General features: G+C 39.1%; 1 long non-coding RNA gene across 3 annotated transcripts in view; it reads left to right on the forward strand.

The window, feature by feature from the left end:
• LOC116084903 overlaps positions 1 to 15889 on the forward strand; it is a 102061-nt gene that overhangs the window by 65048 nt on the left and 21124 nt on the right. Inside the window, exons 2-4 of one of the 3 annotated variants that reach the window (XR_004116313.1) lie at positions 3229 to 3353; positions 8411 to 8585; positions 11796 to 11919. This is a non-coding gene — a long non-coding RNA (uncharacterized LOC116084903). Of the gene's footprint in view, positions 1 to 3187; positions 3354 to 8410; positions 8586 to 11795; positions 11920 to 15889 lie in introns of those variants that run through there. The other 2 variants (XR_004116311.1, XR_004116312.1) reach the window with 2 other exon arrangements.

The raw sequence follows: 15889 nt of genomic DNA on the forward strand, positions 1-15889 counted from the left end.
CAAAACACAAGTTGTTACAATTTGCCGCTATGCATGCATTTGTATTTCCTGTAAATTTACATATACAGCCCATAGGAAATGTGATTACTGTATTTATAGATGGCTCATCTAACAGGAAGGCAGCATATGTAATTGGGACACATATTCATTCTCTTTGAGTTTTCCCCTGCTTCAGCACAAATAATTCAACTACATGTTGTAGCCACTGTTTTTGAAATGGAGAAAGTAAAGCTTTCAATTTGTATACTAATATAGCCAATATATAGCCCATGGCTTGCAATTACTTGAAACTGTTCCTTTTTTAGATGTTGCAAATTCTCAAATTTTGCAATTTATGCAAATACAACTCAATTTAAGAGAACTTATTGTTCCTTACTTTATAGGACATTTAAGTGTTAATACTGTATTAACCCAGACCCCTTAGTTAAGGCAATGCAACAGCAGATTTGTACCAGGAAGTTTATAGGCCTTACATAAGAACAATCAGCAAACAGTGTCATTCTTTACATCATCAAAATAGTGATAGCCTGAGACAAAAATTTGATATTTCTAGAGAATATGCATATCAAATTGTAAAATCTTGTACTGAATGTCCTCAATTTCTACCTGTACCACATAATGGTGTTAATCCTCAAGGACTTATACCTAATCAATTATGACAAATAGATGTTACTCATATTTCTGATTTTGGAAAATTAAAATATGCACATGTGACTATTGACACCTTTTCAGGCTTTCTAGTTGTAACTGCTTTAACAGGAGCAGCAACTAAGTGTAATTAGTCATTGCCTACATTATTTTTCTATGCTGCTTGTTCCAAATCAAATTAAGACAGATAATAAAACTGGCTATTGGAGACAAGTATTTGAGATAGTTTGTCAACAATTTAATATTACCTATATTACTGGGATTCCTTATAATCCTCAAGGGCAAAGTATTGAGAAACGGGTATTGTGGAACTTTAAAACAATATCTTCATAAAATAAAAAGGGGTGACTATATCCCTGTACATCACAAACTTATTTAAATTATGTTCTTTTATTTTAGAATTTTTAAAATTTGGATGCCAAGGAACTCTCTGCTGAGTGTCTATGGCACACTACAACTAGGCATACTTATGCCTAAGTGGCATGGAAGGTTCCACATACTGGCATGTGGCATGGTTCTGATACAGTATTTAATATGGGGAAGAGGTCATGTTTGTGTTTTTTCTGCAGGATGATGAAGGAGTGTGCTAGCTGCCAGAGTAATTGGTATGATTTGCTGATGCTGGGACAAAGAATGATGCTGACCTGAATGATGAGCTTGCTGAATGCCCTGACAATGATGACAGGAAAGCTGTTTTGGGCATATGTTCCTGACCCACCTTCGCTTTCCTATATCCCAGACTGGACAAGCTGCCTTGCTTAAAGCTTTTAGACTTTTTGGAACAGAGAAAATGGAGAACATGAAGACTGCCTTCAAAAAAATAATCAAAGAAATTATAATGACTCTTTTTTTTTTCCCTTAATGTGACCACTTATTCTGATTCAATCATGGACTGGCCTGGAAATCATTCCAATATTGGAAATGACAGTCTTTATTTGGAAGGCTGTTTCTGGACATTTTCAAAGACATATTCAAAAATTGACAGCTACCTTATATGAAGTTACATTTATAGTGGATAAAATTGGGATAGAATCTGGATTTCAAAAAAAGTGTTAGTGCATCTGTTAAGGCTCTTAATCTTTTATTAATTGGTCATGTTAAAATTACTTTTTTTTTCTTCTAAAGTATTCAATGTAAGTTGTATTGATTGTGTATTTTCTAATTGTATTAATGTGTTGAAACCTGGCATGTCTGTTATGGTGGTCATCCTGATAAGCCCTTAGAAACAGTGATCATGGGAGTGATCACAGAACCTTGTTCATTGTCTTGCTTGTTCCTTGACTATTTGTATTTATTGTACTGCTTGACCTTATTTCTTGCATATATAATTAAAATGGTATAAAAATTGATAAGGAAAAAGTAAACCCACCTCTGCCTCAGAACTGGCTGGGTCATGCTACAATGTTGTCTAGTAGTCTTTTTCTTTTTAATCCTCACTCCCATGCTGGAGAACCTGTTGACAGACTGAGTAGGCTTGGTCAGGTGAGTCAGCGTGATTGAATCTAAAAAACCTGTAAGAGCTGATAGTCTTTCTATAAATGGGGAGTTCTACAATTTCCAATTTTAAGGATCATCACTAGCAAATGACACATATGTTGTAAACTCTCTCCCCTAAGCATCTGCAAGTCCCATAGCCCGGAGGGGTAAAGCTGTAGTAATCTGCTCTCGGGGCAGTACAGACCAGAGGTGCACTCCAAGTGGAGTCAAGAGTGTCAGGGAAGTCAGGCACTGTTCCTTCCTCCACCTCTGCTGCCTCGGCTGGAGGAGTTGCAGCAGGAGCAGAAACATAAGGAGGGGGACAGAGATCCTCCATGGGAGCAGAAAGGGTGAGCAAGACAGGGGGCCAAAGCTGACCCTCCTTTAGAGGAAGAAGGGTGGGGAGCAGCAAGGCCCATAACAAAAGAGGTCTCATTCTAACAGGAGTCTCCTCAATCGGGTATTGCCACTAGGCAATATGGCACTTGGTCTGGTTGACCTCAAGCCTTATAAATTAAACTTTCACCCTGTAAATGATGGTGAAATGAAAAGTCCTTTCCTCAGGCCATCCTACTTTCTAGGTTGGTCACTCATTCCTACAAAAGATGGTTATTTTGAGGGGACAAACAAAGAAACCAGAGTCTTCTGCTACTCAGTGAAAGCTCTTAAAATGGTTCAGGACCAAGCCCAGTGGGGTGTGTTGTGCCTGTTTCATCTTAGGAATCAATGGCCACTATTTGGGTCAGGGGGGTCTCCAGCTAATCCTGGACAAGAACCCCAGAATGTAAGGGTCTATGGTTCGCCAAAAAATGATACCCTGGACTCAAATAGTAAGTAAATGCAAAGAGTGTTTTATTCCACAGAAACAGCATGCTGGTGTTTACCATCTACAAAGATGGAGAGACCATGAAGTGAGCTTGCAGGCTTGATTTAAAGCACATTAGGGGAATTCCAGGAAGGGGTGGGTGACCTCTATATTATTGGCTCTATCCCTAGGAACATTCCAGAACCATTGCTATGGAAACTATTGCTGGGAAAGTCTGGAAACTGTTACTGAGGAAGTCTGGAAAATGATGCTAACCCATTGTCCTTACCTTTGGCCAGGTGGTGTGACAGCTTCTGAGCCCTGGCCTTTCCTGGACTTGCCTACTTCTTGGAAAGATATTTTAATCTAGTCTTCTGAACTGCCAATTTGAAGCATGTCATGGAGCCAGCCTTCTTACTGTAAGGTACCCTTAATTAAACATTTTTCTTTGTAAGAATTGGGATGGTCATGGTGACTCTTCACAGCAATAGAGACCCTATCTATGACACTCAGAAATAAAATTATATTGGGCCTTGGATGCCCACATTCACTAGGTATTGTCTAAAGCTGTCCTCCATCTGAAGAGCAGAAGTGAATAGTTTAATAATTACAACAGATACAGAATGTCCCATTAAAACTAAAATATTTGCTATTGTGATTTAAGTAAAACATACCCAACCCCTCATAGCCAAGTTAAGCATTAAACATCAGGCAGCACCATTTTACTCTTGATTAGAAGAGCAAGACTCCCTAATATGGAGCTATTAGAGAGCTTGGAACAGGAATCAGTTTACCGAAGGGATAAAGGACTCAAAGAATAAATATGGAGAAGCTGCAGCTAGAGCAGCAAGGAATGCCCTTTGGAATTTTCACTTTGATCTGTTCAGCAGGAGGAAGGAGAGCTTCTAAAGACGACTATCCAGGCTGTACCTCCTCCAAAAGCAGGTTCATGAAGAGCCCTGCACAGGTGTCATACGACAGTGAGGGTCTTCAAAGAATGATGGTTGCATCTTCATTTCTATGTCCCTGAACTGCTTAAGAAATGGTATTCTGGAAAACACAGGTCTGGCCTTGTGCAAAACTAATTATGTAGATTGGACAACATAATCCAGTTCAGGACCAACTCTAGCTTGGTGTAACAGCACAGACAAGGGAGCTTCAGCAGTTAAGATACCTACAAAGAGTTCTTAGTTCTCCTATAGAAATTAGGATGTAGTTTAGGGCCTTAAGGTACCTCTAGAAGTTAACATATAAATTCCCTAACTCTTGTCCCTTAGGTATGGCAGGCTGTATGACTAGGGTTCACCACACCCCTTATAGTTCGCCTCACAGCATTAACTGTTCTTTATCTTAGAATTGGAGTCCAGACTTGAACCTGAAAACAGTCTCCTGGGTGTTAGAACACAGGCTTGTACCCTTTGACCTGATTCCATATCTTCCATCAGGCCATGCTTACCTAATGCTCTCTCTGTGACAGAGTTAAGAAACAATCTGTACTGTGACATGATAGTTTCAAATTCATGACACCTGGCTCCTCTATGTTCTTTGTCATGTATACTATGTTAACTTAAATCGTGTTGTATATCTTCTAACCATAACTAAAAGGTTATAAGAAATCATATTTTAACTTGTTCTAGAGGTTTGTCCAAGACTCTTCAGCAGAATAGCTGGATAAGTGCTCTGGGGGATGCTTTCTGAAGAGGCTCCTATGGCCTTTCCCTTCCCTCTCCTCTAGTGTGTGTGCATCTGCCTGTGTGTGTGCACATGTGTATGTGAATGTTTGTGAGCACACGTGCATTTGTGTGTGAGATTTTGAGACAGCATCTCACTCTGTACCGCTGGCTGGCTGGGAACTTGCTATGTGGCCAAAGCTGCCCTCGAACTGAACTGCTTGCCCTGCCCCTGCCTCTGCCACTACCCCTGTCCCTACCCCTGTCTCTGTTCCTGCCCAGATTAAAAGTGTATGCCACATACCTGCCTTTATCTCACTCTTACTCTCATCCTTTTTTAAAGGGAAGACTTTCATTCTCTTTAAGGCTTCATTGTGTTCAGATTTTCCATGTCTGTTTTTTTTTTTTTTTTTTTTTTTTTTTTTTTTTTTTTTTTTTGTTTTTGTTGTTGTTGTTGTTGTTGTTGTTGTTTGTTTTGTTTTTTTTTCAATCTAATGCTCTTCTTCCTCCTCGAGGCATATTCATGGATCTGAGGCCCTTTCTTTACAACAAATCTCATGGGGAAAGTGTCTCAGTTTCCAAGCCAACCACTGCTGTGCATTTTACATTACACTGACAATCTGGTATTATATCACCGTCATCCTTGCTGTCACTAAAAGGCACTTGAATGATGTTGTCTTCCTGCTTTGAGCTGTTCAGGGAACTTTACAAACTTTGTCCCATTTAATTCGCCCAGTCTGGTCATCCTTTAGGTTCAAAAGTCTTTCATCCTCATGTGTGATGACACTAATGTTTGAAGAGGTTGCATTTTCTGATTCCCACTGTGTGAATGGCTTCCTGGTACTGGGAACCTGCTTTGCGTGAGTCCCGATCCTGATGTTGATGAACCCCTCTGGAGCTACTACAGTCTCATTTTCCTCAGACCTTACCTCCCAAACTCTTCTTTTTTCCTCTATCCTTCAAGCTGGAAAACCCTCATTTTCTTGTTACCTGACTCACAACTAGGCTTTGTTTCTCACTCCATCTTGGCAGACCCTTGAAAAGTTTCAGATTCATCTAGATAGTATACACGTCTGTCTTTCTCCTCTCCTGGGTAGCATTAGGTACACTGGTCCCTCTAGCTATTTTTAGCATCAGCCAACACATCTGCCTCTCCAGGGGCATACAGAACACTCCTATGACAAGGAACTTTCCTGACACACGATGTCCTCTGGGGAAGAACTGCAGCATGGCTCCATTAGGGATCTGCCTAATGCTAAAGATTGCTTTAACCTAATCTGTCAATCAGCAGAAGAGTGTGTCATTTTTCTTCTTTACAAAGGAGACAGTGTTCAGGTCTTCTCAGATCACATTGCACCAAAGTATTCAATACGGACAATGCTGAATGTTACTATTCATAAAATCATAAAAGAATGCTTGCTTTTAATTATGTCCAATATTTACCTCCCACCTCAATCCAACCAGTCTGAACAATTGCTTCTTTGAGATGAGATGATTCTTTAGTATAACAGTGAGGAAATACCAATACTGGCTAGTCAGTATGGTGCCTTGTGATTCTGAAACAGCTTTCCCATTAATCATGACTGAACAACCATTTTTGTCCATGGCCTAAATCTTCAGTTAATGGATTCTGAGCAGGGTCATGTCATAGCAGCCAGAAGGCATGTGCATTTGCAGAGAAGCAGAGAAGGTCTTGGAAAGCCAGTGCTGGGTTACTAATGTATGCAAGACCTGGGCAGCTGATCTGCATGCTAATTGCTTTTTCAGAAGCCAGAGTGGGCAAGGTGGATAAAAACCTTGCTACTGACATCCTTTCTTTGCTTCCCTCCTCCCTTGTCATCTCCTCCCCTATCACATAATCATTTTGTCACTAAAAAAAGGACACTTTCTTATTCCTAAAAGGAAGCAGGAAATCTGTGGATAGCTTTATGAGCATTCCACAGCTTGGAAATAAGTCCTAATGGTACTCAGGATCCAGGCATATAAAATAGCTCTACACCTATGAGAATCTCAATCAGGCCCATGCTAGAAGAATATGCACCTGTAAACAAAGAACCCAAGAGGAATTTGGCTTAATTCAGGGCTAGAAGCAGGACCAGCTTAAAAGCTGACCAATGTCGATGTTTTACTGGACTGAGCAATATACTGCAATAGGAGAGGAAGTCATAGATAGCTTCAGGGAATATGAATGGTCAGTACTAAAGCGTGGAGGAACATGGGATGGTTGGAAGAGGGCAGAAATCAGTGTCCCCTTCCATAAGGTTCCCATCTTAGGCAATAGGGTCCTCTGAACCCACACATAATTAGGAATTCTAATTATCATTTGATTACTTGACTTTACAAACTTATTAATACCCTACATCAATATGTTCATAGTAAAGTTAAGATTGTTTATCTACCAAACATGCCAATGTAAAAGTCATCTACTGCACATGCACATGGATATGCACATGCTAAAATGTACACATATACTAACTCACACACAGATGCATACATATATACAGATAAATACATACAGCAAATACATAGAGACACATACCAACTCACATAAAGAAAGACACACAAATATGTACCCTGTCCTTAGTCTGCATTCAATACCAGAGAAATTAATAAAACAAATGGCAAAATGTTCCAAAAATTAGCAAATAGTGTCAATACATGGAAACAGGAAATTAATTCTCTATCACTATATATTGTTGATTCAGGAAAAATCCTAGCCCTCAAGGAGAGGATAGTCTTCAGGTTCTGGACTCCCCCCTCTACATTCAGGAGGGTCTTTGTCAGTGTTTGCTGTGTGTTTTCTCACTCCTAATAAAGGTCTTTCCTTACTGGCTGATTCTGTATGTTCCTGTTCACTGTGTTCAAGAATTTTCCTGCTACTGCATGTAGAGCTTGAGATGTCTCCTGCCTTTCAATTCTTTGCCTGACTTGAGAAAGAGACAGACAGACAGACAGACAGACAGACAGACAGAATCCAATCAAGACCACAGATAAAAGCCCCAGAAATCTTCCCATCTCTGTCCAGCTCCAGCCCAGTGGTGGTTTCTCCATGGTTCAGGGGTTTGGACTGGGATCATTATGCTTATACCAAAAAAGAAATACCTGCTTTTTACCCACAAGCCATCTTCCCAGGCCCCCAAAGTGAAATTGTAGTCTATTGAAAATATACAGTTACAGTGTGAGGCCATGTCTAAGACAGAATACACTCAGCATTTTAAAAAAATCATTAAGTTGATCAATAGATTTGTGTTAAGATTATTTTCCACTTTCATGGGGCAGGGAGTGAGTAAGAGGGCATGCTAATGGGTCCACGGCCTTAGGACTTCAGTGAAACTACAGTTTGTGATATAGAGACTTTATTCTGGACTCAATTATAGTAGAGCATGGCATCTGCATACTTGATAGTCTCCCTAGGAGCCTGGTATTCACTCAAGTATGAACATGACAAATGGAAAACAACACTCTTTAGAGCATATGCAAGAGCTTGTTTTAAGAAACAAAGAGTTTTCACCTTTCAAGTCACTGACTGGAGAAATAGATGAGACCTAAGAGCTTCACATGTTCTGAGCAAGGTGTCTGAACTACTGAAGCAAGCCAAAAGACATTGAAGTTAGTCTTGTGTGGGTAGCGCCAGAAGGAGAGGCAAGAAATAGGAAGGTATTATACAGTGCTCCACATGAGGTTGTTCTGTTAAACATATAAATCCTTTAGATTTGGGACTTCTATAAATTGAACTGAGTTCAGATAATGCCTTGTTGACAGCTTTTGAGGGTATTAAGTAAAGTGTAAATTTGTGTCTATGTCCATACAGTGGAGAACTGGGCCAGCACCATAGAATTGAATACTGGATCACAAGTAGAGCTGGAAACTCACAAGGCCAAGATTTCCAGGAAGCCACAGATACAATATCCAACCCCACTTCTACCCACAAACTCCTCCACACCCCTCCTTTGGGGAAAGAAATTTGAAAGAACCTTGACTGAAGAGTAAGTCTCAAAGTCAATACTAGCATATAAAAGAAACAACTGGGGAAAAGAGAGAAACTGAAACCCTGGCTACCAAAGCTGCTGTGTATCCAATAGGACAATTCCTATCACATCCTTCAAAAAGAGGAGAAACTTTCTTCTATATAAGTGACCTGTAAGCCCCCAATCTGAGGCCATTAAGCTTTTAACTTTCACCCTCACCTCTGATCCACTTCTTTCTTTTGAAGCTCTCTGTCAAAATACATAGTTTCTGCTATTATAACTACATATCTGTCTCTGACCAAATTCTGTTTCAAGACACTAGGACCCAGAGATCCTGCCCAGCAGGTTCTCACCAGGTTCTCACCTCTCAATACATGCATGGAACAGCTCTCTAGCCAGGAGGTAAGATTATGTCTCTAAGGAGTTATTAACATAAAAATATACTTCTCAACTTAAATTAAATAAGAATTAATTATTCTAGAGCTGAACTATGAGCAACCATGGCCTGGGAAACAGATTGTATGTCCCACCTTCTGTTTTCTAGTCTGGAAGTAGTCTCATGTACTTTTATAGTAACAGAACAAGCAAATTATAACCCAAAAAACTTTTAAAATACATTGGTGGAAACATTGGAGAGGTCAGTTACAGCAAGATGAAGCAGTCTCAACTGTAGAACTCAGACAAACCTAAGAAAGAACATCCTTAGCCATTTCATTAGCTGACAATATGATTTTGTTAAGTTAGTACATTCCAAAGGTTTTAATCTGTGTGATAGCATGTTCAGTCTGGTACAGAGCTGAGTAAGGGGTCTTTATTGGACAAAGACAGCCTGTGAAATGTAATTAGGATCCTAATGCTGTGACATTCCAAACTGTCAATAATCATTGACCCATCAGAGCCACAAATTCATTTCAGGAATTCTTGTTCATGGAGTTGGGGTTGTTCTTCTCCCTTCTTTCTTCTGCTTACTTCTATTTCCTTCAAAGTGCATGGAAACAGCAGACCTATATGCAGAGATCATGCAGACACGGTTAATGCTGCCCACTGAGATCCAACCCATGGCCAGGGTGTCTATGAGATTCCTTGGATCTATGCTGCCAGAACCATACCACAACCTGGCAGATGGGGGTGGATGGGCACGACATTGTACTATCAATGAGTATATATGCTAATACAACAACCCACAATATCTGATGATCCCACACATTGCTCCTGTCATGGACCCCAAAACTCACTTTCTGACATGGAAAGAGTTTTAAAGGTTACACTTCTATGTATCTGGGCCTGGTAACTGGTAGGCCTTGCTGAAAGCTGTGTGGAGGTTGGATGCCTGAGCATGCCCTTGGGGAACTAGAGTTAAAAGGGCAACAGGTTCCCTTCTCAGCACTCCTAGTGACCTTTGTTCTGCCCTGCTTTATGGGCATCTGTGTCACTGCATTTCCATTTTCTTATGATTTGTAGTAGTAGTTGATTAATATATTCTACTACCAGGCAGGAACAGCATATCTTCCTGGCTACCCTCCCCAATGTTCTGGATTGGCAAATGAAATACACACACACACACACACACACAAACACACACACAGTCTTATGCTTAATATTCCATAAACAGCTCAATGGTTAGGTACTTCCAAACCTCCCTGTGGCTAACACACTCTCCCCTCTGATATTACTGAACTATTACTTATTAAAACCTATATTCCATCTTGACTGCCATGGACTCAGACCTGCAGCCTGCCTGGGACATGATCCTAACTCTTACATGTTGGCAGTTTTTCTGTCTCTCTGTCCTACACTTCTTAGGACTGGACCTTCTCCTTTCCTAGCACAGGGCCTTCAAAGCTTTCTCCCACGTGTCTTGCCTGGGAATACTAAAAGCCTCGCCTCTGTCTCCCTGCCCCAGCATTGGCTGGCAGCAACTTTATTTACCAATTAAAGTCAACTGGGGACAGGGACCCTCCAAGTACTACATGTAGATATTAGAATTCTCTTGTAGTTTTAGGAACCCAATTAACAAAATACAAGCAATAAACTCTAGCTGTCCAGCAGTCATAGATTAACTGGGTATACCTGAAAGGGAGGCTGGAAATGAAAAAGGATGTGGGGGGAGTGGGGAAGGCATGAGAGAAGGATGAAGTCAAGACAAAGGTTTCTGGTCAAGGCTCAAAGTTTAATTTTCAGCACTGTGTTTACATAGGAAAAGCCCAAAGACCCCATCCTTTGTTTCAGCTGGATTGAGTTGCAAAGCAAGCTCAGCAAGTGGTAGGAAATTGCAAATGTGGCAAGGCCAGGTGACTCCAGTTAGGTTAGAAAGCCATGGGGCACAAGCTTACTTGTTTTCCATAATCCCGTCTAAGGTATAGAGTGGCTAGGCAGCCATGCCTGTCTTAGGACTGTGTCTATATTCCTCCTTCTTACATATCATGGAGGACAAAAATAGCTTTGATGTATGTGTCTGGCTTAGGTTGATAGGAGCTCACGAACACACTTACCCATTCCTAGCCACCAACTTTCAAAAACATACTTGTTCCCATTCAGACCAAACCACAAAGAACATATGAACATGTACTCAATGCATTTCTTCAGAGCAATGAATGACTCCCATGGTGAATAGCTGAGCTTGCTGAAAGCGATCCTGTGTGAAGACAACCAAACTAATACAAGATCCAAATGTTAAAAGCAACAAGACTATGATTTAATGGTCCAAGCAGTATATAAATTAAAGTTGTAAACCATGGGGAAATGGAGAATTAGGATTCAAACCATCCCTGATTCTGTCCTTTTTCTCTTTTCCTTTTGGCTAGTCCTTCTCAAACTTTAGCCATAGAAACCTTTACTATTCCTGAACGATCAGTGTAAAGGTAACATTCTTCATGGAGGGCTATACGTAGTCCTCCCTGTTGAAGGAGTTAAAAAAAATAGGAGTTTAAACACATGCACAAACACTTGTTCAAAATCCAGGTTCTGTCCAATTTTATCCACTGCAAATATAACTTCATAAAGATCTGCAACTAACTTCCAAATATGTCTCTGAAAATGTCCAGTATCAGCCTTCCAAATGAAGACTGTCATTTCCTTTTTCCAATATTGGATTGATTTCTAGGCCAGTCCATGATTGAGTCAGAATAACTGTCACACTAAAGGAAAGAGAAGAGTCATTATAACTTTTCCTTTTGATTAATTTTTCTAAGTCAGTTTCCACAGTCTCCATGTTCTCTGTCCCACAAGGTCTAAAAGCTTGAAGCAAGGCACCTTGTCCAGTCTGGGATAAAGGAAAGCAAAGGCGGGTCAAGAACATATGTCCAATACAGCTTTCCTGTCACCATTGTCAAGGCATTCAGCAAGCTCTGAGGTCAGCATCATTCCTTGTCCTAGCATCAACATGTCACACCAATCACTCTGGCAGCTAGCATGCTCCTGCAGCATCCTGGGGAAAAAAACACAAATATGCCCTCTTCTCCATATTAAATACCTGATCAGGATCATGCCAAATGCCAGTAAATAGGTCCTTCCATTTCATCTAGGCATAAATATGCCTAGTTGTAGGGTGCCATAGACACTCACCAGAGAGTTCCTTGGCATACAAATTTCAAAATTTTAAAATAAAAAGAGCATGATTTAAATAATGTGGTATATGGAGATATAATTCCCCCCCCCATTTTTTTATGAAGATATTGTTTTAAAGTTCCATGGGCCTGTTCCATAATACCTTGTCCTTTAGAGGAATAAGGAATTCTAGTAATATGGGTATTATTAAATTGTCAATAAAACATCTCAAATACTTCACTGTAATAGCCAGTTCCATTATCTGTTTTAATCTGATTTGGAACACCAAGCATGGAAAAACAATGCAGGCAGTGACTAATTACATTTTTAGTTGCTTCTCCTATTAAAGCATTTTCAATTAGAAAGCCTAAAAATATGTCAAGTCACATGTATATATTTTAATTTTCTAAAATCAGAAATATGAGTACCATCTATTTGCAATAATTGATTAGGTATAAGTCCTCAAGGATTAACACCATTATGTGGTACTGGTAGAAGTTGAGGACATTGAGAACAAGTCTTTACAATTTGAAGTACACATTCTCTAGAAATACCAAATTGTTGTTTCAAGCTATTACTATTTTGATGATGTAGAGAATGAAATTGTATGATCAATTATTCCTCTGCAAGGCCTATAATCTGCCAGGTATACAAATCTGCTATGGGATTGCCCTAAGGGGTTTGTTCAGGCATTCCAGTATGTGCTGTTAAATGTCTTATAATGTTAAGGAATAGTATGTTCTCTTAAATTGAGTTGAATTTGCATAAGTAATTGCAAATTTTGAGAATTGAAAAAGAAACAATTTCAAGCAATTGTAAGCCATGAGCTATATATTGGCTGTCAGTATATAAATTAAAAACTTGATTTTTTTTCAACATTTGAAAAAAATGGTTACAGCACGTAACTCAATAACCTATGATGAAGCAGGAGGAACTCAAAAGAATCAATATGTGATCCAATTACATATACTGCCTTCCCATTAGATAAGCAATCTGTAAACACAGTAAGCACTTTCTCTATTGGCTATATATGCAACCTTACAGGAGATACATAAGCATTCATAGAGGCAAGTTGTAACAACTTGTCTTTGGATAGTGATTATCAATTTTGCCTAAAATGCTTGCCATGCAAGAGGCCAAATATCAGCATTCTGCAACTTAATTACTGTTTGGAATAGGAATAAACATTTCATCAGATTATTAAGACATTCTTTCCAAAGTACTTTCAAAATTCTCTCCTACAATTCTGTACTAACACAGTAACAGCTTCATACCTGGGTGTTCAAAAGCTACTTGGAGAGAAAGAAAGATGAATGCACATTAATGGTCCCTTTTGCCAAAGAATTGCTGTGGGCACATGAGTGGCAATAATGCACACAGCCAACAATTGATCTCTTGGCTATATAATTTATCTGTTGTTGGCTAATGCTTCCTCTATTTTCTGCAAAGCTATTCATCCCTCACCAGTTAATTTGCATCCACCTTGAGAATATTAAACAGAGGCTTAAGTCCTCTTGTGGTGAGCTGAAGGTGAGGTCTTAGTCAATTAACATCTCCTAGAAGCTTTGTAAAGTAAGTAAATTATCTTTTCTTATTTGAATTTTCTGTACCACAGTTTGTTTAGGATATAACTGATGTCAACTATTAGAAAGGATATTGTCTTTGAGTCTTTTCTGGAACAACAACTACTCACCAAAATTTTAAAGCTCGTTGTGTAAGAGCAAAGGCTTGTAGTAAAATTCCTTCAGAGGGATCAGCTAACAAAATACCCTACATATAATGAATAATATATACTGAAAGATTCAAAGTTCTAACTTCTTGTATTGAAGCAAAGATGAAAATTTTTTTACATAATGTAAGGCTATTAGATATTCCTTGAGACAAAACTTCCCAATGATATCACCTCATGGGATCTTCAAAATTACAGTCAATCTGACTAAATGTCAACTTCTCAGTCACCAGAATGCAAAGGAACAGTATTAAAACAATCCTACAAATCCATAATAATTCTATATGTATTTCCTGGAATGGCAGCTAGAGTAGGCAAGCCAGGCTACAATGCCTCCACAAGTTCCATAGCCTCATTAACCTTTCATAAATCTTAAGTTTGAATTTGTTTTGGATTAATCCCTTGGAGGAAAGTGAAGACATTAGCTACAGTGTCTATTAATCCTTCAAAGCTTTTTTTTTCTTCAATTAGTATTTTAAGGTCAGCAGGTACAGTTATAATGGCATGGGTGGAAACAGCCAAAATTTTTATCCTTTTATAATAATGCTGCTTTCGCCTAAAAGTAATCCCCAGGTCCCTGGAGGAAAGGGTCCCAAAACTCCTGTACGCAAGGTTTGCAAAACAAAAGGAGTATCACACTAACCTCTGCTGAGGCTGCTCTGATCTGTGCATTAATGAAAATGTAAATATTACTGTAGTCTCCCACAAGGCAACAGTCACAGCCAGACCCTGATTGTGTAAGGGTCTAATTTTGGTCTCCAAAAATTCTGCCAGCTGCTTTTTTTCAGTTCCTTGGAACCCTCTTATATAAACTCCCAGAGATCTCTTTTAAAAGGGGCAGCAGACCAGTATTAATCTTGCAAACATCTCCACTTGCTTGATTTTTTTCTTAATTACAAATATGGGTAAGTTAAAAAAAACTCTGACCCTGTGATCGAATTGCAAACTGCAGCCAATGGAACAGTATCAGTTTAGCTATAATTTTTAAGTTTCCTTTGCAATGTTAGAATGTAACCATAATTTTGGAGAGCAAAACCCAGTTTTAAACAATCCATTCTCTTTAAAATCAATACCAAAAGCATTACTTTCATGTTACAAAGTTTGGCTGGCAATTCTTATATATGAATGCATGACAGTGCAGCTTTTAATGCCTCATTAAAGAGACATTTTTTTAAAATCCTATCCTTTATAAGTCTAGTTTCTAGGTTAAGAATTACATAAAATATTATTCCAATTTAGAAGTATCTCTAAAGACCTATTTTTCTGGGTTGGCTTATGCCACATGTTATTGTTTAGAATGACGCCAACCCTGAGTTACCAGTTTTAGGTTAACTTTTTGTTACCAATGTTACACATTTTTAATCATACCCAATAACTTATAAGCCAGTACTCTATAAGCAAAACATGCAGGACATATTTATACTTTTATATCCTGTCAGAAACAATAATGAAGTGGCTACACACATCTTATATATTTGGATCAAACAGATTTTTCTTGCTTTTTCTAGATGTAATTTCAAGAGAAAAAGCACCTTGTCACTTGCTGAACCCAATAAACACAATGACAAATATTTTTCCAGGAAAAGAACAGGCATCAGCTTACTTGCCATAGAACTTGAGAACTTCTGGCCCCTTTAAAAGTAGCTTTTCTCCAGCTGTGCTTTCCTCCCAGCTAGAGTGCAGGGAAACTCATCAGTTTCTGCTGTGCAAACTCAGACTGCCTTCTAAACAAGTTAAACTAAATCAAAGGATGGATAGCTAGCAGATCAAGTTTTAACCATTTTTTTTCAACATTGAACACAGCAAATAATGAAACAAAAACAGACATAAATTGACACACTTGGACAGATTGGTGCACCAAGGGCAGACAAGGACAGAGGAAAGAGACCTTGAAACTGAACTAAGGATATCTCCAGTAGGAACCAGAGAGGAAGCAGGATGTTTCCTGGTTTACTCCTGTCCCTAGGAGAGCTCTGAGATAGCTTATATCCATTTTCCTTCTCTTTTCCTCATGATTCCCAAACAGGGGACAACTGCTTTTCTAAGA

Source organism: Mastomys coucha, unplaced genomic scaffold (assembly GCF_008632895.1).
Source record: "Mastomys coucha isolate ucsf_1 unplaced genomic scaffold, UCSF_Mcou_1 pScaffold9, whole genome shotgun sequence".
Taxonomy (NCBI): domain Eukaryota; kingdom Metazoa; phylum Chordata; class Mammalia; order Rodentia; family Muridae; genus Mastomys; species Mastomys coucha.